Source organism: Canis lupus, chromosome 34 (assembly GCF_003254725.2).
Source record: "Canis lupus dingo isolate Sandy chromosome 34, ASM325472v2, whole genome shotgun sequence".
Lineage (NCBI taxonomy): Eukaryota > Metazoa > Chordata > Mammalia > Carnivora > Canidae > Canis > Canis lupus.
The window spans coordinates 30,532,946-30,556,184 of NC_064276.1; the positions used below are offsets into that span (position 1 = coordinate 30,532,946).

Genomic DNA, 23,239 nt, shown 5'->3' on the forward strand with positions numbered 1-23,239 from the left:
AAATAAATACACTTTTGAAAGATGTAATACTATCTAAGGTAGTATCTAAGGAGAGTTTCTTTTACAATGGAGCATTCACCCTAGAAAGCTCTAAACTCTGCAGTAATTTATGATTACATATAGTATACCTAAGTCATCTATATATTGTATTCATCTGTTTTTACAGAGGCAGTCATGAAAAACCTCTCTCTCTCTCTCTCTCTCTCTGTCTCTCAGGTCCATTCCAAATAATTTTCAGGCTGACAAACGACATGCTTGATAATTATATCTTCATTTGAGCAACTTTGGATACCACCTTTGAAACAATTGAACATATAGTTACACAATACAGCTTTGCAAATAAAAATTTAGTCTGCAAAAAATTAAGCAAATAAAAACATAAAACAGAAATTAGCTGTTAGTATTTGTGAAAAGAATTCAAAGGATTGAACAATTCAGATGGAAGGTTACATACTTACATGTTTATTTGTGTATATCTTTCTAGAACTCCTTAGAAGAAACATGTCTGAAAGGTTTTATATTTTGTAGAAGTTCCAAACCCATTGGTAACTTTGTTTTTTTGAAAGCATCTTGTAAAATTTAGTGAATCAACATGTTGTGAGTAATACCAGCATTGTCATTACAACTAACAGGCTATACATATAAAGAAGAAGTTACAAGATACTCAGACATTAATCTTTTCTATTTTGTTTTCTATTTTGTTTAAACTTAAACATTTAGGGGATCCCTGGGTGGCGCAGCGGTTTGGCGCCTGCCTTTGGCCCAGGGCGCGATCCTGGAGACCCGGGATCGAATCCCACATCAGGCTCCCGGTGCATGGAGCCTGCTTCTCCCTCTGCCTGTTGTGTCTCTGCCTCTCTCTCTCTCTGTATGACTATCATAAATAAATAAAAAAAAATGTTTTAAAAAAAAAAAAAAAAAAAAAAACTTAAACATTTAGAAGCACTTTGTACGCTTCCACCTAATGAAACCTTAGGGTATCTTTGAAGTAAACATGTGTTTTAATCTCAAAGATTAAATGAACTTTTTTAGAACTCCCAGAGTTTATCTAACATGAACAAAGCTTGCAAGTTTTTATTTGTAGTCTGGATTAAGCCTAGAAAGTTATTGTTTCCTTTATAAGAGATTTTCTAAAATTATTTGGAATTAATAGATTGTAGATATTAAGATTAAAACTACTGACAAAAAAATTTTCAAAGATCAAGATAAGGGGAAATTAATCAAATATATTTGTTGAAATGAATTAAACTGTTGAATAATACATCAGGAAATAATGAATAGGTATTGTATGTACTGGAAAGAGGTAAATCACGTAAGTTTTAGCAGTGAAGGAAGTTTTTCTTTTTTAATATATGATGAGAAAATAAAATGAGAATAGTTTTACAACATCATGGACTCACAGAATTAAGAGGGACTTGAAAGATTATCAAGTCTGACCAATTATGTGATATGCACATCCCTATTTTACTATCTTTTGCCAAATTGTTATCTAGAGTATTACTTAATATTGCCTGTGATGTGGACGTTGGTATATTACAGGACAGCTGTTTTTGTTTTGGGACAAATCTAATTGGTAGAATCAATTTTAAGCAAACTTAATGTTTTCTTTTATTTCCCATTGAATAGACTTAGTTACCCCCTTGAGAATATGTATAAAATTCTAAGGTAATGAACTTCCTACTTATTTGAGTTCGGTTTTTATGTATGAAGAGAAACTCACCTGGCAGGTAGAAACGTAGAACTAATCTTCAAGAGATGAGTGAAGGCTGGAGAAGGCATCATTTAAATTGAGAAGATAGTTGAAACTATAGAATAGAATTTATGGGGATCCCTGGGTGGCGCAGCGGTTTGGCGCCTGCCTTTGGCCTGGGGCGCGATCCTGGAGATCCGGGATCGAGTCCCACAGTTGGGCTCCCGGTGCATGGAGCCTGCTTCTCCCTCTGCCTGTCTCTGCGCCTCTCTCTCTCTCTGTGACTATCATAAATAAATAAAATTAAAAAAAAAAAAGAATTTATGGTAACTACTAAAGTGACAAAGTGTTAAAGGACATTATAATGCTTGAAAGTTAATTATGAAATACTTAAAATATTTTAACCAGCTTTCATGGAAAAGTTTCCATCCTTTTGGAACCCTATTTGAAGTTCTATATGTGTCCTCTTAATCTACTAATTTAAAGTTCACTACGGCATCATAGAGGAATAGTATTGGCATCAGCTAAAGAGGCCAGCAAGGCTAAACAATACCCATAGATATTTATAAGTCAAATCAAATTTCCCCTGGTCTTTGAATTTTTGAAAGCTATTTGAGAACATGAATATGAAATAACTATTTTTAAATGAGGCTGATTTCAGTATAAAGCCTGATGAAAAATTCGTTCCCACCAACTATGCCACAAGATAAAAGGCTTAATATGATTGTGTGCTGGAAACCTCAGATAATGGAAATATTATGTACAACTTTGCATTTTAAGAATAGAACAAGAGTGTTATGAAACACTGAATATATATCTGAATGTTAACAATTCTTAAAGTGACTTAAATCTAAAAAAGTAAAGTTTCTTTGAATTTGGCTGCCTCCTCTGTATCACTCTGCTGAGTTACTTAGGCATATAGCTTCTTTTAGCTTTTGTGTTCTATCTAAATCTCCTTTCACATTTCTATGTTGTTAATGTTTAGTGATTCTCTTAAATGTATCTGTCTCTTGTGTATTGAAATTGATGTGTGTGTGTGCTCACATTTGGGCATTTAAAGATAAATGTATGATTCCATGGGTGCTGATTTCATTCCTTTCATATCTAACAAAATACTCTTCTTTCACAGATGAACGGTCTGAATTTTATTTTCTCTAATGGTAGTGTTTTTAAGAATTTGGTGAATGGGGACATGTTTATTAAAAATGTTATTTTTAGCAAATATTTTAAATAAAAAGAATGCAATAATTTAATAAACATGGCGCAACTGAGATACCATTAACTGTTTTATAATAATGGTAAAATTACCAAATAATATAAAAACCTATAATGCTATTAATTTACCCTTATCCAAAAAATATAAAATATCTTATAGAAGCATTACCAAAACTATAAATAAAAGATAAAGAATATTTGTCTATTTGGGGATGTGTTTGATGCACCCTTAATGTTTTTATAGGATAGTCTGACCTTAAACTAGTTTTTTTTTTTTAATTTCTTGTATTAGTTAGATATTTTCATTGAAAAGGTAGTAGTAAAATGTCTTATGTTATTAAGATGGTGACAGAGTGTTTACTAACTTCCCTCCCCTGCCCATTTTGAAACACTTTATGGCTGTTTTAGTAGTATTTCATTGGAAATCCCATAAAAGGTAGCCAAAAAGTGCCTATACGTATAAAAATGACACACATGCACGTGTGTTTCTGTATGTGTGTGGGTTGGGAGGATAGAAAATGAAAAATTAATGGATTCTTTATAAAAATCTTGCATTGTTTTGTCTCAAATTGTTTTGTCTCTAAAAGGGGAGACATACCTAGTTTCAAAGGCTCATCGAATAACAAAATAGTTATCCAGAAGATATAAAAACTAATTATACTTATTTTATTGATACTGGATGCGAATATTCATTGAGTTAGAAACTCTTGAAACATTTATGTCACAAAGGATCAGATAAATCATCTTCGGGAACTGACCTTTTGTGTATGGGTTTAAGCCAGTGCCCTGGAAAAATAATTCTGTTCAACAATTTAACGGGTCTGACGTCAACTCCCCAATGTGCAAGCACTTTCTATAATTTATAAAAAAGGTAACATGTTTTAAAAATTCTACTACCTTTTAGCTCTTATGCCAAAATATATAAAAACCCAAAATACCCAAGTCTTGAATATGTTTAACATTCATTAGAGTCCTTGGCAATCTGGTTTAAGAGAGGGGGGGAGGGTTAAAAAAAGGATTTGCAATGTTATCTCATGGAAATTCAAGGACTGAAACAAGTACAGCCAGACCTCATGGGGGACATAATTGGAAATTAGGCCACACTTTGTATCTCTCAGGGGCCACATGGTCTCCCTGTCACCTCCCTCACTTCCCATCTGTTCTCTACAGCAGCAAGAATGATTCTTAAAAATGTAAGGCTGATATTATCTTCCAGTAACCCGCTAGCGGCTTCCCATCTCTCTGGGTAAAAGCTAGCATTTCTGACACAGGTTCACAAGCCCTGTGTGATCCTGTTGCTCACTCCATGTCTGCCTTGATACCCTCTCACTTGCTTTCTTGCCCCACTATAGCAGGCATGTTCCCCCTCTTGCTATTCCTCTGACTCTCCAAGCAGACACCGATTTCAGAGCCTTTGCGTCTACTGTGCCCTGTGTCCAGTGTACCCTTTTCATGATTATCAGCAGGGTTGGCTGGCATCTTCACCGCACTCAGGTTTCTATTCAAAGGACATAATCAAGTATGCATCCCTGACCATGCTACCCCAAGTAGCAATTCCCCCATTACTTTTAAACTTCATGGCCTGCTTTATTTTTATTCCCACAGTTTTCTCTCCTAATGAAATATAATTTATATGCTTGTGCATTTTCACTGTTCTCTCTCCCACTACAGGAATAAGTTTCATGAGAACAGACACTCTGTGTTATTCATTGCGGTATTCCTGGCACCTAGAACAGTGCCCCGTACATAATAGGAACTCTATACGAATGTATTAGAGGCATTAAATGAATGAATGTTCTCTCTAATCTCCACTTCTTTTTTTGAGTCTGCACCATTTTTTTTTTTTTTCCCCTTCTGCTAAGCTGCTTTCTCTGCATCGGCTAGCACACAGCTCATAATTGCTACATGGCCTTTCAGCTGCAGTATTCTCCACCAACTGGCAACTTCTCTCTTTTACTTTAGTTCAAATTCCTGAAAATTTAATTGGACAGGCTTATTTTTTCCAGTAAGGCACACAGACCATACGTTTCTGGCCAGTCTGGTTATATTCTTTTTGGCCAGGTATATATTCCTGGCCTAATAAGGCTGAGCCAGGTCACAGCATGGATGATTAGGTGTGAGGGGCTATGGACAAGAAGCCAGGCAACACAAACATGTCTAGTACATAAAGCCATTGCAGCCAGATCGGCACCTGTGCTCTCTGTTGTCCCAAGTCCTGCTCATGAGTCTGACATCACTCCTCAATTCAGTGCATCAAACTTCTGTGTCCAAGTCCTTCCTGACAAGATGGCTTCTCTGTTTTTTGTTGTTGTTGTTATATTTCTTTGTTAGATATCACTGTGCATCTACAAAACTCCTATAATAAATATATCCATATTTGTTTCTTGATCCTAAAGGCAGCAAAATGACCTTGCACTCTTATTCTCCCCAGAATATTATGCTTTTGAATGGTAAGTAAGAAATCCCATGTACCTTTATAGAGATCCTGTTGTGGACACACCCTAAGGTGACCCCCAGTGTGTCACATCCTTGCTAAGCTCATCTTTATAGTTAGTGTGGGTGGACCCTGTGACTGTTTTTTACCCAGTAGAAAATGGCAAAGGTTAAGGGATTTTGCAGATGCAGTCAGAGTCCTAAATCAGTGATTTTGAGTGAATTGGAAGGGAGATTGTTCTGGGTCAGCTAGACTCAATTGGGTGAATATCCTTAAAAGAGAGACTGGTGCCTTCCCTAAAATGAAGACCCATTGTCCTGGTGGCCTTGAAGAATCCAAGGATATGAATTTTTCCAGCAACCTGGTTGAATTTGGAAACACACTCTTGGGCAGCCCAGGTGGCTTAGCGGTTTAGCGCTGCCTTCAGCCCAGGGCGTGATCTTGGAGACCTGGGATCCAGTCCCACATCGGGCTCTCTGCATGGAGCCTGCTTCTTCCTCTGCCTGTGTCTCTGCCTCTGTCTCTCTCTGTGTCTCTCATGAATAAATAAATAAAATTAAAAAAAAAAAAAAAGAGAAACACACTCTTCCCCAACCAAGTCTCCAGATAAGAACACAGCCCCATTGCTTTGGGATGGGCATGCTGCTGGCTGGACTGCACCTTCTGGGCAGCCAGGCAGGCTCAGTTCTTGTCTGGGCCACTGCCATTGGTCTGTGGTATGGGTGGAGGCAGGAGCAGGAGGGTGCCGGCAACAAAGCTGGGAGTAGATGCTTGGTGGGGCTTACACTTTCAGCAACCCTGCCTCAGCCATGGCCCCAGTCAAGGTGGGAGATGCCTTCAGTGGTGGTTTTTGAAGGAGAACCTGGAAACAAGGTGAACCTGGCAGAGCTGTTCAAGGGCAGAAGGGGGTGCTGTTTGGAATCTTTGGGGTCTTTACCCCAGGCTGTTCCAAGACCCACCTGCCAGTGTTTGGGGAGCAGGCTAAGGCTCTGCAGGCCAAGGAGGTCCAGGTGGTAGCATGTCTAGATGAGTGTTAATGATGTTTCTGTGACTGAAGAGTGAGGAGCAGCTCACAACTAAGGAGGCAAGGTTAGGCTCTTGTCCAACTCTACTGGGACTTTTGGGAAAGAAACAGATTCATTACTAGATGACCCATTGGTGTCTATCTTTGGAAATCACCAGCTTAAGAGCTTCTCCATAGAGGTAGAGGATGGCATAGTAAGGTCTCCGAATATGGAGCTGGGTACAGGCGTCACCTGAAGCCTAGCCCCCAATATCATCTTGTATCTCCAAGGCCCAGGGCCCAGACATATTCCTTCTACCCTTTTCAAATTTCACCTGCCCAGCCCTGGATGGAGGGCCCCAGTCCAACTTCAGCAGGGGCCACCCAATGGGAACCTTCATCAAATTTCTGCAATAAACATTTCTGGTTCACATTAATAAAAGGAGAAGAAGGAGGAAAAGGAAGAGGGGTGAGGTGAGGGGGGGAAGGAGGAGAAAATGAAGAAGAAAGAAAAGAACACAGCCCAATTACTACCCAGATTATAGCCTTGTAAGACAGCAGAAGACTCATCTAAGCGATGCCTGGACTGCTGACCTACAGTAAGTGTGAGATCATAAATGAGCTTTGTTTTAATACACTAAGATTGTGGTGATTTGTTAACTAGCCATAGAACAGAAACATAGATCTTTTATCCTTGTTCACAGGAAAAGACAGATATTTAGGGGCCCCATGTTATTTTAGTCCTTTAGACCCCATGTGGGATCTTTGACTTGGATTTTTTTTTTTTTGCTTTCTTTGAGTTTTACATGTTAAATTGTAGAAATAGAAATATTTTGCTTCCTCATTTACTTCTAAGTATACTCTTTTTTGTGAATTTACTCTTTTTTGGAATATTTTATTCTGTCTCAGTGTCTTAAGACTAACTTTAGACCTTCTTTCAGGAGACAACACATTACCACCCTACTTTTCGTCTTTCCCTAGCCACATAATTATCTCTTTTGCATTTGACATCAACTCCTATCATTTTCAGCTTTTTATTCTGATGACATAGACACAGTATCTTTGGCTGTGAAATTTACATGTCTCCGCCTCGTTAATGTCTCACTTTCTTGTTTGTGCATTAGTTATTTTATTTTTCATTAAAATCATTCTATAAGTACTGGGGAGGTTTTACTTAAAGAATGATTTTGTGGGATCCCTGGGTGGTGCAGCGGTTTGGTGCCTGCCTTTGGCCCAGGGTGCGATCCTGGAGACCCAGGATCGAATCCCACATCGGGCTCCCAGTGCATGGAGCCTGCTTCTCCCTCTGCCTGTGTCTCTGCCTCTCTCTCTCTCTGTGTGTGTGTGGCTATCATAAATAAATAAATTAAAAATTTAAAAAAAAAAAAAAAGAATGATTTTGTAAGGTCAAAACATTTATGGTAGGAAGAATTATCCCCTAATTTATCTGTTTGTTACATCTAAATGTTCATGTACCACATTTTACTTTGTAAAAGTTGGATATATCTGTGTTTGGTCAGTGTTGAATACCTTATCATTTATAAGCTCCCAAATGCTATTTATTCTGTTTGCAATATTAAACTGTATATTTGAGTATGTTGCCTAAAAAGTTCTATACAACCCAAACCACAGTGCAGCATATAGATCATATAATCTAGGAGTCAGTTAGTTAACTAATATGTTTTCGTATTCCAGAGTGCTGAGAGTTGAGGGTATAGAGACACAAAGAGTTAACATTCTTTTTAATCCCTTCAGCACATGAATTTTTAGACTCTACAAACTCATAAAAATTATAGTTTGAATATTTGGTACATACTATATTTAAAAGAAAAAAATCTTACTTTAGAAAATACTTAATGGTATATGTTCAAAAAGCTAATACATGCATTTATCGAATACATGAAAATAAACATTTGAGATGAAATACTGATGAAATATTTTTTTTCTATGTTTATCCTGCCAGTAATTCTCAAACACCTATTTGAAATTGAAGTGATTAAGAATTTTTGTTTCCCAAAAGGACACCCACACAGAGTATAATCGAGCCCTGGTCCACATTTGGCTGGAAAAATATACAATCACTATAGCTGGGTCCTTTATTAAATCATTTCAAAGACGCGTTTTAATTTTAAAAGAAGGGTGAAATCCCAAATCTTGCTGCATGGTGGAACTAGGAATGAGGTGGAGTGGGGGATGGGGATAGCAATCGCGTTCATTTTGATCTGTAGGGAATAACAAAACATTCAATAATCACATTTCTAATGCATATCACAGCAGATAAGCCTTTAAGTGCTCTATTCAATTAATTAATTAAGTTTATATCTCATTCAGGTATACAAATTATCCTGTTTAATGGAAAGAAGCTTAGGGAGATATTTTGAGGGAAATTAATTCAAGGAGCTTTTGTTGAAATGTTTAAGTCCTATGAACACCTTATCAAATGAACTATAACCAAAACTGTTTTTTCTTGTTTTCATACTCAAGTCAGTGTAATGCCCTGAAAAGGAACACACTAAACATTTCCAGAGGTAAGGTTTGCAATTTTTTTTTTCAAGTAATAAAAGCATATTTAACACGCTTGCACTTTGTTAGTTCAGAGGCATAGATCTCTCTTTTGGAACGCTTCCTTTTTGCTATTATACGCCAAGCCCCCAGTAACTTCTGATAGCATCCAGTGTTAATTATTTTCCTTTGAGATGAGTAAAAAAAAAGAAAGAAAGAATAAAAAAAAGAAACAAAATTTGTCACCTCTTGTTATTTGTATATAGACAAGATCGCAGTTTTCACTGTGAAGTATGAAAGAAATCCAAACATTCACAGGCAACAAAAGACAGAGACCGTAAAAAAAAGTTTTGATGAAATGAAAAGTAATTAGACTAATTTTAAAAATGAATAGATAATGAAAGGCATGCATTTTAACCTTTTTAAAATTTTACATCTTCCTTTTGTCTTTAAACATAGATATGTGTCTTTGGCCTTAGAATTTTTTTTTTTTTTTTTTTAACTTGACTTGCTGTCCCATTCTGTTCAGGATAACTCCATGCTTTATGGTCAGGTTGTTCGATGCTTTCTACTTCTACTTTCCATCTTCCCTTTTCTTGCATTTAGAATTTTTTTTTTCCGGCCTTAGTTTTTTTTTTTTTTTTTTTTTTTTTTTAATTTGACTTGCTGTCCCATTCTGTTCAGGATAACTCAGTGCTTTATGGTCAGGTTGTTTGACGCTTTCTACTTCTACTTTCCATCTCCCCTTTCCCTGCCTTTCTGTCTTAAAAAAAAAAAATGCATAGGAAAGTGTAAATAAAACAGGATGCTTCTTTGGCAAGGAATTTGCGGGCCTCTGGTCCCACCTGGTTGCTCTGAGCGCGCCGCAGCTGCCCCGAGCCGCCTCCAGGTGGCGCCCTGGTGCGCGCTCTCCGCCAGCGGGCGGGGACACGGAGCTGTGCGCGCCGGGGCTGAACCCAGCTCGCCTCGGAGGTGGGTGCCCAGGACCCGGAGCAGCTGCAACAGGGCGTCCCTCCCTGTCCAAGGGTTTCCACTTCTGAGCGCAAAAGGGAAGAACTTAAGCGGGCGGCCAGTTGGAGTGTACATTGCTCGGTAGTGTTTAAAAGCAGCACGGATCGCGGGCAGCTGAGCCGGTACGTGCAGGAGAAAACTACTGAATCGCGATTGTGCTGGGTAGGGACCCGTGTGACCATTCTTTGTGTGCAGAACGTTCTGTGTCCTGACTTGTGCCTCTGTGCATGCACTCATTTCATTTTTACCTGGATCGTGCGGGTGTGAGGTCACAGCCTTTGCTTTTCCCACATGATGCCATAAAAGCTTTGCAGGACATTGTGGATGGAAATATGATCTAATGGTGTCAAGGAACCCATGGTAATGCCACCAAAATACTTTTATGTTTCTTTGTTAGGGAGAGAGAGAGAGAGAGAGAGAGAGAGAAAGAAAAAAAGGAAGAAAGTAAATCTAAACCATATTACCATGTGGTTTTACCAGCTATGACTTTTAAAAGACAATAGAAAAAAAAAATGTTTAACTGCGGTGGACTAGATCTTGGATCACTTTTACCTATAGGTGTAGACTCAGACACACCTGTAAAATATGAATGATTTTCGTATCTGTGTGCAAGAAGGGATATTGTGTAGCTGGTGATGAAAAATACCCATCTCGTGTAGGTACATTTTGTATGGTCTATGCCATGTGAATATGTGTTGTGGACGTGGAGGCAAGAACATATATATGTTATCTGCATGCAGAGTCATTACACAGTTGTAAAAACATGCATGCGTTGGGTACGGATGGATTTTCGCACCATCCCACACGGTATTTCTATCTGGGTGACTTAGTAGGAAGATCATCTATTGCTAAAAATAATAATAATAAATAAATCTGAATTCAAATGGCATTTAATTCTTTGAATTGTTTCAGTGTTGCATTTTAAATTCCCCAAGTCTCATTCAGTTGTGCACTTCGTTTGTGCTTTTCAATTCCGAGGAAAAGTTTGGTTTTTATATTTTGAACATAAAATATGCCCTGGAGTGATTATGTGGAAATAGAATGCATCGACTTATAAATATAGATTCCCCTGGACTTGAGGTTATTAGAGCTGGAATGCACAAGAGCTCTGAAAACTTGCGAGTTCTGGCTGTGGGAGTTTATAGTAGAAGCTAGTCAGCCGACTCAAAGACCCAAAAGTTCAGAACGACATTGCAAATGACAGAGGCTGAGGCTTTACTCTCAGTATTATGACTCTAAAACTAATATTAGGCACTTAAAAACTTGTATGTATTTTTTGGCAACAGATTTGTACATGAACCAGGTACTGAATTTTATGTTCTCCCATTGCACACAGCAAATATAACACAATTCAACGTGAGAAATATGAATGGACACCTCACTGTTTAAGATAGTATGCCAAATAAAGCCTGAGATACCAGGACGGGTTAGAAACAATCCCTGCCCTCAAAAAGTCGCCAGTCAAATGACTAGGATGGGCATTTGTATGAGCTCGAATATATAGTAAAATAGCAAACCAGAACAAGTGCTATTAGAGAGGTGCTTGCCAAACGTATGTAGCTTTTAAGATGAGGAAGAAATCTGACTTAGGGACTTTATATTATAAGGTGCCCCTCTCGAGAGATGGGTGGAAAGATTAGTTTTGGTGAGTAAAGATAATGTCCAGTCAGGAGTTGGATTTATGTTGGGTGTTGCTTTCTTCATCGATCTTGGGGGGGGGGGGGTGAGGGGGTGGTGAGCAGTAAGAGATAATATTAAACAGGTGTCCGTGTGTGGTGGAGGAGAGGGGACGGTATTAGAGAGGCCTTGAATGTCAGGCTGACCATATTGGATTTTCATCATTAGTTCATTCCCAGTATCACTAACAATATAGGCATTAAGAACTGTTTTAGTAGTATTGGGTGTTGTGCAAAATAGCACGAGCCACTCTGAAGCTTTACAATAGATTTATGATTTCCTTATTGTATATCTACCATAATGAGATATAAATTCCAAGACATGGAAATCTTTTTCGGAATTATATCCTCAGAACCTAGAAGTTTCTTGGAAAAAAAAGTATTTATCTACTGTACGAATGAATGAATGGTAAAATGGGGATAAGGCCAGGCTTTTATATTATTTACATTTAGCTTTCCTATTACTCATCGATGATTAACATCCTCAAAATTCACCAGTTCTTTGCAACTATTGTTCCAGCTGATTCCCCTTATGGCTCCGGTAATGAAAAGCAAGTCCCCTAGAATAGCCACTATTGCTGTTTAAATCTTCTTCTGTTTTTAACCTTTTACATGAATAGTCTTTTCACATTTTTAAAGGAGTTAACAAATAAACTCTGGGAAACAGTTGAAGAGTTTGAGGAATGTCTTTGCACCCTATGGTGCATATTTGCCTTCTTACATGAATGCCTCCTGTGTCTGGTCGTCTGCAACTTAGTAGAGGTCAAATTCTCTAGGTCCTTTTTGTATTTCTGAGGGGTGCATAGGTATCACTTAGGAGTTTGTTAGCTTTTTGCTTCCATGGTTTTAGGGGGCGCTGAGGTAGCATGCTTGGGGTCCCAGCCTCCATACACGGAGGTAGTCCTTTTCTCTTTCCCTGTGTAATGATATCTGTAGCTTTTATGGGCAGTGACAGGCACATGTGAAAAAGTTAGTGAAGAAAATATTTTTTTGTCATTTGAAAGGATGATACTAAAGGCAGATAGACGTTTTAAGGAACCTTATAAATGTGGTTCACTCAACTAAATTATAAATGCATGTATAGCATCAAACAAATAAAAAAGCCAAATAAACAGGGTCCTTGAACCAACAACATTAAAAGCTAAACAAACACCTGGAGTTTCCCCTTTCGCCCAAGAGAGACCTTTCTTCTGTGATGATGACTTCTATATCGTAATTTACTTTTATATGATTCCTCTAAAAATATGCAAGCGTAGAATTTCTCAGTTTAAAAATGTATATTGATGGGGTTTATATGTGTTAGTTAAACTGAGCGTGCAGGATTTGATTCACTTTGAGCTAATGAGCACAGAGTCAGGCTTTTTCTCTCATCCGTGTCAGTATGGCAAATTTTCACACCAGCCCTGGTCTCCATCCTGTTAACATACTGTTAATGCTTTATTTTTAGCCCGTGTGAGAGGAGATGGGAAGGTATGGTGGCCAGGAATTTTACCTTATTCTAAGCCCTGGGGCATGGCTTGGCCTGGAGACTAATGGATTAGGGAAGCCTATCTTGTGCAAATAAAGCTGGATATTCAGTTTCAGAGAAATATACTGCAGTGTATACTGCAGGTTTTTCCCCCTAGTGGTTGAGTTAAAGCTGCTGTGTTTCTTATAACAATTGAAATACATTTTTCTTATATAAGTACAGCTAGTTTGGCAAGATCCTTTACATTAAATTGTTTAAAAATTTGTTTCAGGAGAACGTATAAGTTTCTTTAAATGCTCATTTAAAAAGATACAAATGGAGTGCCTTGGAAAATATACTGGGGGCTTTTTCTCTATTCTTGGAAAGCTGGGCTTTCAAAAATGCACAACTACAAAATATACACAATAATGAAAATATTCTACTACTGGATTCAATATTATACTCCTTTTTCCTAGCAGAGAGAAAAGTTTTCTTCTTCCTCTGGTGTCCTCATGTCTCTACTTTCTATAGTCGGTGTCACTGAGTCAGTTTAACATGATTTCTTTTGCCTTTCCAACCAAACTGTAAACTCCTTAAAGGAAAGAAACCATTTCCATGCTCCTGTTGCATCGCCCTATTAAACTCAACATGCTGCCAGCCACAAACAGCACTGAAGTTGGGTTTCTGACAATTAACTAAAGATTAAAATCTTATTTTTTTCCCTCACAAATTCAAATAAGCAGATTCAGACATATAGCAGTAACTTCTAAGGTGCAAAAGGGAAATCTTTCTAAAAGCTCTGTGTGCTGAAAATGACATGTCACAGCAGAAAGGGGAAGTCGCTTCTCTTTAAATCAGGTGTTTGAAATGAGATTTTTAAAAATAATATTTGAAATGCAGAGATATCTATAAAGGCACAAACCTTGCCTTCACTCTGTAAAGCTATTTACATGGAGAAGAGATACCTCCTGGCATAGCTGTGTCTCTGGGGTGTTGTGTAACTGCAGATAGAATGTTCCAAAGTCAGAACTGCTGAAAGTTAGGGCAAGTCAGAAGTGTTCCTAGCAGCAAGAATTAACCTTAAGGAACCTTAGGGCGCTGACATGCTTTAAAGGTGTTCCTGGAAGAAAAAAAATCATGTATTTTTTTTATAATGAGTATATTTATGAGCATACAAACAACCCGCTACCAAGATGAATAAAAATGAGAGTTAGCAGCAAACTTCTATTTTAGCAAGTGCTAGAGGGAAGTAATAAAGGATCTGTAGCTGTGTTGTTAACAGGAGTGAAGAACGTTTCTTGTATCTCTGGACCAAAGGCTAACAGAAGAGCTCTTGGTTACTAAGATGTATTCTTTTCTGGTCTCAGGCTCATTAACGATGGAAGTAGGAGGGAGAGGGTATAAAGCGGCAGCTGCAGCTGTGGGCACTCAGATCATTTGTCACCTGGCATGAAGTTAGCTTTGGCAGCTCCAGAGTTCCAGCACAGAACACCAGGGAGCAAATGCCAACTGATTGTTGTTCCCCACCGGCTTGCTGGCTGACTCTGACTCATACTCCAGATCTCTGCTGAAGTGCTGCTTCCCCCAGGTAGCTTTGCCCGACCCCTCTAGACACACTTAGCACCTTTCTGTCTGCCCTTACAGCTGCATAGTCTCATCCTTGCCACCATACTTTGACCACTTGAAGACCTCCCTGCTGTCTTCACTAGACTCAAGGCAACAGCTGAGTCTTGTCCAATATTGCTCCGTTTCTGTGTCTGACAATAGGTTGGTGACTGTTTATGAATACTGTCCATTGAGTGATGATTTCAAGGATGGGTAGGGGCTTTGGTGTCAGGGAAAGTTGCGTTTGACTCTTGGCACACATTCGGTGAGAGAGAGGCCACTCAGACTCTCAGTCCCAGTCTCTGAGGCAAGTATATTCCTGTTCCTTAAACATGGTTGTCAAGGTTAAAAATAATACCCATTGTTATCATGATCACTAATATACTATGATTATCTTCTCATGGGCTTTCGGAATATCAACCGAGTTAATCTTCAAAATAAGAATGCCTTGTCAAATGGGTACTGTTATTGTCCTATATTATATCGGATTTAGAAGCACAGAAAGGATGAGTTATTTGCCCAAGGCCACAGGGGGAAGACTGTTGAAAATAGGAGGCCTAGAACAGTGCGAGGATAGACTGGTACTAAATGTTGGGATGTGGGTACTGCAGTTTGATTTAGGAAAGGATGATTTCTGTGTAAATGAGAAACTACCCCACACAGTTAAGATAAGTTTGTTCCCTGACTTTAGAGCCTTCTGTCGCAGATACTGTGTTTGTAGAATTCTCATGGAAGCCAAATATGTTCAGAGAGAAACTTCTGCTGTGTGTAATCTGAGAGGATCTTTATTCTTGAGCATTTTACAGTGTTGGCTATAACAGAAATTAAAGAAACCCTTGTAAGATATATATTCTCATTATGACCTCAGCGTAAAAAGAAGCAAATGATAGCATTGCTTCATTTTGTTCACATTACAGCATTTTTTGTTTTGTTTTCTTTATATACTTCATTTATATGATGTTCACCTTTTCTCATTATAAAAATGCACTTGATTTTATAGCGAATATGTAAAATCCAAACAAAAATTAATCAAAAGCAATATATAATTACTCAAGCCAGGGAGAACTATTATTTATACTTTGGCATATTTCCTTTCTCTCTTTTGACACAATTGCATATACATATGTTCATACACATGCCTGTATACACATATGTTTGATCATGGAATTATGTAGTAAATATAATTTCATATCCTGTTGGGTGTTTATTATTTTATTAGCTGTTCCTTAAAAATTACAGTTTTTAGTGCTTGGATATTTTTTACTGTGTGACTGTATCATAATTTTATTTAATAATTTTGCTTTTATTATTCTCCTAATTTTGGAAATTCTCCTATTGTTTCCATTGTCAACAGGTTTGATATGATGCTTTACGTTACAGATCAGCTTCCTGAACAATCACATTTAGATAACTGATTAACATCCAATAATAAGGGTATGACTGTGTTTCTACTCAGAAGCAAACGGGCCAAGAGAAGCATTTTAAAATAGGTTCAGGCTTCAGGAAATAATAAAGAAAAATAGAATTGCAGATGGAAATGGATTAATATTTCTTGAGTGACGATGATATGCTATGACCTATGAGGGTCAGCTATAGAATCACTAGTTTTCTGTGATTAACTGGGGCTCAAAGAAGTTGAATGGCAAGATCAGGCTTCATTAGTGGCCGTCTTGGGATTCAAATATTAGTCTCACTTCTGAGTCCTTTGTCTTTTTCATCCCACCATATAATCTACACAGTATGGTGGAAGTGCTCGTAGCTCTACCTAATACCTTTTTCTTTGAGCCTCAGTATCCTCTTGTGTAGAATAGAAACAGTAATTCTCCCTGCTTAGGGTTTTTGTGACAATTAATTTAAATACTATATGGAGACTGAGATCCTAAGGAATGTATCGTAGGACTCAATTTTAGATAGATATGTCATAAAATACTGTCTCAAACTGATAAAGGTTGGGAGTCCTTTAGGAGTTTAGGTACTGGCAGAAGGCTTGTTAGTCCAAAGTCCTAGACACAAATCTAGGAGATTGAGATTCAGAATCTGAGGAGGGTCACTGTCTTTGTTTTTAACAAGTTCCCTTGGTGATTTTGATGATATATTAAATGGCAACCAAAGATATAGGCAACTAGAAAAAATAGGCTGAAGGGAGGATGAAAAGTTTAAGATGAGACATAGAAATTTGTCAGTCAGCAGGTACTGGTTGAGAGTAGACTGAGCCCTCCCGAGGGAGAGAGCATGGCTGGAAACTGTCAGGATGTAAAAACACTGTAGGGCGTGAAGGCTTCATTTCCCCAGGTCATTCGAAATATGAAGTACATTACAGGTGCTTGAAATCAAAAGCAAATTTCAAGTGAAGGGGAATCGCAGATGGTTAAGGTTTACTTATATAGGTAGGATGTGCTTTGATGTAAGTTGATTATGAAGGTAAATGCCCTGGATCCTTGATGCCTGTATATCGTGATCATAAGTACACTACCTCAACTAAGAAATCTGATTTAAATTTTTGATTTAACTTTTTTTTTAAGTGCAATACCTTAAGATTATTTCCTACTTTCTCTGTATTTCCATTGAATTTTTTCCAGATACAGGATAATAGTTGATTAAATTGATTTTGACTACTACATAAGAGCCTCATTCAAAGAGAATTCTTAAGAAATACTTTTTGAGTTAATTACTTTTCAACTCATGTATTCATTATTTTTAATACTTGACAGAAACATTTCTAACTTTAAAAAAGTTCTCTATGGGAAACATTTACTACTATTTAAAATGATACTAAAGGTTTAGGACGTGTGTTTTTTATTGTTGTTTGTTTTTGTATTGTGGGTATTTGATGCGATTTTCTAAAGAAAATATTTCTAATATTTCACTCTAATGTTCTCTAAAACTATTTTTTTCATTATGAATTAGTAAACCATCTGACATTAATTTCTTTGAAGTTATTATTGAGGGTGTTTTAAATTATTATTGAAAGTATTAAATCCCTTGCTGTACCTTCAGCTACAGGAAAATTTTCAGTTGTGCCAACTAATTGTATTGATCTGTTACTGAGTAATAAACTTAAGGGAAGCTAGATATTTGACTGATAGGAAAAGTGGTATTCCTAGTTTATTAATAAGCTTTTTCTGGTTAGATATAACCTATAAGTTCTCTGTAATTATAATTTTACTTGGCCCTTAACATATAATTTTAAAATCTTAGAGGGCTAAAGAAGAGCTCGAGAAGTGGCTTTTTTTTTTCTCAAGAGGAGATGAGAATCTTTACAATTTCAAAGCACTTCCAAAGAAGCTTATGTCATACCTTCCCTGGCTAATCTGTTGCCAGGAGCAGTTACCTGTGTTGTTATGAAATTCTTAGCTAAACGTTGTCCAAAATCTCTCCTGCCATATACACCCACATCTTCTCTCCTGATCTTTGTGAAGACAGAAGAACTAGTCATTGTTCTTTTAATACAAGTCATTTAGATATCAGAAGGTTATTGTCAAAATCTTTCTCAGTAAATATTGCAGATAAGTCACCTATATAGCCTGATGATTTCCTTCTGCAGAGGTTCTGGAGTAGTGTGTCGCATGCTTTACATTCAGGTAGATTAAAAAAGGGGGGGGGTGCTTTTTCAGGCTCTTTTAAAAGCTAGAAAATCATTTTCCTTGGTTTTGGTTTTATCTAAATTATTTCTTAACTGTCGTTTCTTGAGCTTGCCTTCTCACCTTCCACCCTTGACTAGCCACACTGAGAAACAAATGGCCGAATCCTAAAAAAGAGCACTTTACAGTAGGACTTCACAGATTCATGATTTTGTATGTAAATTTCAGAAACACCTATCATCACTGCACTTGAGGCCTGTAGTATTCATATGCAGAGCTTTGTGTCAGACATTAAGGGGGTTTATAAATAATGCAAAAGAGTAAACCTTGCCCTTGAGGCATGTATGTAACAGTACAATAACATTACTACCCACTTGCTGTGTATAGAATCCTGATAGCAATCCTGATGGTAGGGGAGAGAAAAAGAAAAAGAAACAGGATGTCTGACTAAATGATTGCTGGGCAGAAACATTTTTCTTCTGCCCTTCTAGGTGTTTTGGCTGGTCTAATAATTAAATTGACAAAAAGCAGTTTGTCAGGAGAAAAACAAATTTAATTTTGTATGCACGGAAGCCCCATAAAAATATGAGACCTAAAGGTAGTCAGGCAGTTGAGTTTTATATGCCCTTCTGAGCCAAGGAATGGGATAGGGACTTGGAGTTTCAAAGAGCAGGAGCGCAATTCATAGGAAAATAAGAAGAGCAGATGTTTGATAATCAGATGTTTCCCTGGTATGCAGGTAAATCTGTGAGATAAAAGAGTGATCGTGAGTAATTGCTCTCTTTCTGGGCCAGACCCCCATCTAAATTATTTTAGGAAAAAAAAATATTTTAGGTAGTTAAGGGACAGGTACAGTTTTGAGTCGGTTGGGTCTTGATTGACTTCAGCTCAAAATAATCTATGCCAAAGTGGGGTAGCATATTCTGTTCTCCTTCATGATCACACTGATCATTTCACTTGGTTCCCAGTTAATGACTTTTTGTCAAAATAAAGGTCTGTTCTGTCCTTGAGCTTAAAAATTTAACCTGGTATCTCCATTCCTTTAATATGTCATTTTAAGTTATTTCACCATAGGTTTGCACCACCCAGTTCTAGTTACCAAAATTTCCACGTTTTTTCCTCACTCTTCTCATTTTGTTTTTGTTTTTTTATTTTTTTATTTTTTATTATTTTTTTAATTTATTTATTTTTTTTTCATTTTGTAATCTTCTGGTGTGTTTATGGATTTTTCAGATTGCCAGGGTTGGTATCTCACTGATTGCCACTTTTTATACAGAATCCTCTAATGTCCACCTTCCACCGTCAAATGAATGGAGTTTATTATATGGATATATCTCATAAAGGAAATTAGATGCACTTTAGGCTGACTTTGTCAAATTTGAAAACTTTTACTAAGACTGAGTACAATTAATTGCAATGAATTATTCTGACATATGCTTATGATTTCATAAGTAGATTTCAGAGACATTTGTCATATCTACCATTACATTTTTTTAGAATACATCTTTTTCAGCTTTGCAGATGTATTTTTCAGACGGTTTCACCATTGCATGTTGAAATGTTTCTGAAAAATAAAAGTGGAGAGTCACCCTAGGCTTTGTCAGTGTTGCAAAATTGGACAAAGTACAATGGCCAAGGATGTAATGTATTGAGTTTGAGAGACATTTTCAGTAAGAAAAGGATACTGTTTGTCTGCTTTGATGAACCACACATTAAGAAGAATTAAGAAGAATGAAAAATCTATGTTTGTGTAATTATTAGCTAGACAGCAGAAAACGATGCTTTACAAATTACTCTGCTATAGTTTTAGCTTTCATTTACTGCTGATAAGCAAACTGCAAAACTTGAGAAATTACGCTCTTTAATTTTGTCTAAAACGCTGCTTAATTCAATTACTGATTTTCATTTTATTATAAAAAGTATTGTTGAAGAAGAAATGTCCTATATTGCAGGCAGGGAATGAAGTATCCCCAAATTGTTGTTTTGCAGTGGTTTTTTTAGGATCTGATAACAAACTATATCAAAACTAATTTATTACAGAGATAAATGTGAAATGCGGGAGACTAATAGAAATAAAAGAATTTCTGCCAATAAAACTCCAGGGAATATGCTTTCTTTCAAAAATCTGCAGTGATGACACAGATATCTTAATTGATGTCTGGGGCTTCAATTTGATAGAGTAGTCTATTTACTCACTACCCCAAATGTCAGCAATGTATGCATGAAGGCTCATTTTCAGGTATTAAATTTGAATAGAATACATTAAGTTATCATGCTCAAAGCAGGAATAAGACCTGGGAAATAGAAGGACCTTTAATTCCTTGCCCCATTTTTATTTTATTTTGTTTGTATTTCTATACTACCCACTTACCTGCCTTCCTTGCTTTCCTGCTCCATCCCACACCTGGAATATTTTGGAGTAATGAGATTCCTCAAGTAAGAACTCAAGTAAGATTGGAACACTGTGAAAATAAGGTGCTGGTGATGGGGTAGGGGAAGCAGCTGAAAGGGGTTGCTTCTCTTCCAAAGTGCATGCATCTGCACCTGCAAGAAGACTTTTGCCATCACAGTCAACTCTTCATTATTTAGAGAACTCTCTGCTTTGTGGAGATTTGGCTGTCACCCCAGACTTGCTTCTCTGGAACACCTCACTTTGTTCTTGGCCGCCAGCAGCATGGTCTCCTCAGGAAGGATTCAACTTCAGCACAGAGGAGGAGACATTTGAGTACATGTGTTGACAGTAGGAATGAGTCCAAATTCTGAAGGCAAATATAAAAGGTTTGGGTGTGCCCCCAAAATGCCTCTTTTTCTATCTTGTTAATAAAGAGATTTTGAGATTTGTGTACTTTTAATGTATTTCGATGCAGTGCATACTCAAATATATTTCATAAGGTGTCCCCCTTAGCTTCATATTTAACATTTAACCATCTGTACATCAAGTCATTTCACCTTGGCTGTGTGCATTAGATAGTCAAATATTTGTTTTCCTTTCATGCTACCTCAAAAAACCATTACATTTTTAACCTCCCCTGAAGTATTAATACTTCATGAAAAGAAAATGTGATCTACCCAATGATCCTCTCACTCATCCAGGGAGAGAATGTAACATGTACTGGCATTTTGGATTTCTGATTTGGGGAAGTATTTATTCATAAAATCTAAATATTTAAAAATATCATAAAGCAAAACATGAATAGTCGCTAATGTCTTTCCTTTGGCTACCAAACCTATAAAATAATATATAATTACTATGGTTGAAAAGAGATCATTTTACATTTCCTGTTTTTGATACGCTCTCTCTAGAAATTTTGACCCTGATTAAAGCCTCATCGGAAACAAGATAAATGATGTTCATGTAAAGATAGCAATATAATGGGACATATTTAATGAAAACACTACTATCTTTTCTCATCCATAAGTGAAAAGCATTAGAGCTATGGAATCTCAATATTTAGAAGGACATTAAAAGTATACAATCCAGCATCCAAGGGGAGGAGGTAGTGAATGGGATGAAATTGTTGAGAGAATGTGGGGACAGATTGTTTAGCACCTTCCATGTCGATTCAGGGTTTGAACTTTTATATTGGACACAGGAAGCTTACCTGTGTTTTTTGAATAGGATAATAGGACTATTGCTTTTGTGTTTTAGGATGATAATCCTGGCAACACTGTGAAAGATGAATTAGCAAAAAAAAAAAATCTTTGAAAAAAAAACAAGAAAATAAAACAACAACAACAAAATCTTTGGGAGACAAAATGTAGGTGACACTGAGCTAAGTCAGCGGCAACAATGGTGGTAAGGAGAGAGAAGATTTAGAAAGGTATTTTAGAAGTAGATTAATAGACAAAGGAAAGTGAGGACTTAAGGATGACTCCAAGATTCCTAGCTCATGTGATGGGGTAGCTAATGATGCCATTAATCATAATAGGAAGTAGCAACTAAGCTTTATTGAGAGGAGACTTTGGATTTTAGGGGAAAGCGAACAGTGGAGTGGAGATAATGAGTTTGGAGTTGGTCGTGCTCTTTGTTGTATGTCGGATGTAAATGTGGAAGAGTGTTAATCTCAGTACTATAGACACTTTGGGCTGCATAATTTTTGTTGTGGCAGGCATGCCTTACACATAGTAGGATGTTTAGCAATATCCCTGGCTTCTACCAACTGGATGCAAATCCCTGGCTTCTACCAACTGGATGCAAATAGCACCCAACTCAGTTGTCCCAACCAAAAATGTCTCCAGACTTTTCTAAGTGTTTTCTGAGGCAGGGACAAAATCGTCCTCAGTTGAGAACCGCTGATACAGAGACAACAAAGAAGGTGGTACAATTGTGTGTCTAGAACTTAAGATACAGATGAGACTAGAAATCATTTAAAATCATCAGTGGTGGTATTTTAAGCAATGTACGTAGATGAGATTGTGCTAAAGAATGTAGATGATTATATACTTACCTCATTTTTCCATGGACAGCTCCAAAGACTGGAATTTCCTAAAGTCAGGAGATAGTTTGAGGCAATTTATTTTATTTTTGAATACTTTGGAATGTTTTATATTACTATTACAATATGTTGTCACATATTGAGCCAGATTCCTTGTATTTGAACAAAATTCATCTTTGTGTAACTATCACGCCTTGGTTCTATGATACTGTGATATATAAGCTTTCTCATACATATTTGGTTTTCATCTCCAGTTCCTGGCTCACAGTGCCCAAAACCCTAGGAGTTTCCTCTGCATAAGAGCAATGAGTCATCTTTTGTTATAGTAGTTGGTTTCTTGTCCTTAGTTCCTGAGAAACACTTTAGAGCTGTAAGGTAAAATGAGTGTCTTGTTTATAACAAGCCCTTTCCACAACTGGATTTATGTTAATGCAGGTGACTTTGAAAACACTTAAGAATGAGGGCTGGTTGCCAGGGGAACCAACCACGAATAGAATATTGGAACTTTGAATCCTGGCCCCTTGCGTCCTGGGAGAGGGGCGGGGCTAGAGGTTGATCCAATTCCAGCGGCCAATAAGTTAATCAATTATGGCTATGTATTGGCGATTTCATAAAAATCCAAAAGGAGGGGTTTTGGAA

At 37.2% G+C, this 23,239-nt stretch overlaps 2 long non-coding RNA genes and 1 pseudogene across 5 annotated transcripts in view; 2 read left to right on the forward strand and 1 right to left on the reverse strand.

Moving 5' to 3' along the window:
• Window positions 1-6,019: 6,019 nt before the first annotated feature.
• LOC112645870 (peroxiredoxin-5, mitochondrial-like) lies at window positions 6,020-6,779 on the forward strand (annotated as a pseudogene).
• Window positions 6,780-8,412: 1,633 nt separating this feature from the next.
• Window positions 8,413-23,068, reverse strand: LOC112645906 (uncharacterized). Of its 3 annotated transcripts, none has more exons than XR_004811886.2 (3): window positions 22,613-23,068; window positions 20,536-20,923; window positions 8,413-8,564 (listed from the first exon to the last, which is right to left on the reverse strand). It is a non-coding gene; the product is annotated as an uncharacterized LOC112645906 (long non-coding RNA). The 3 variants fall into 3 exon arrangements; XR_003127314.3 differs by lacking the exon at window positions 8,413-8,564 and adding an exon at window positions 18,692-18,909; XR_003127315.3 differs by lacking the exon at window positions 8,413-8,564 and adding an exon at window positions 19,499-19,728.
• The window catches only part of LOC112645904 (uncharacterized), a 103,811-nt gene continuing 90,316 nt past the window's right edge, over window positions 9,745-23,239 (forward strand). Inside the window, exon 1 of one of the 2 annotated variants that reach the window (XR_003127308.3) lies at window positions 9,745-9,977. This is a non-coding gene — a long non-coding RNA (uncharacterized LOC112645904). Of the gene's footprint in view, window positions 9,978-14,382; window positions 14,567-23,239 lie in introns of those variants that run through there. The other variant, XR_007408066.1, reaches the window with a different exon arrangement.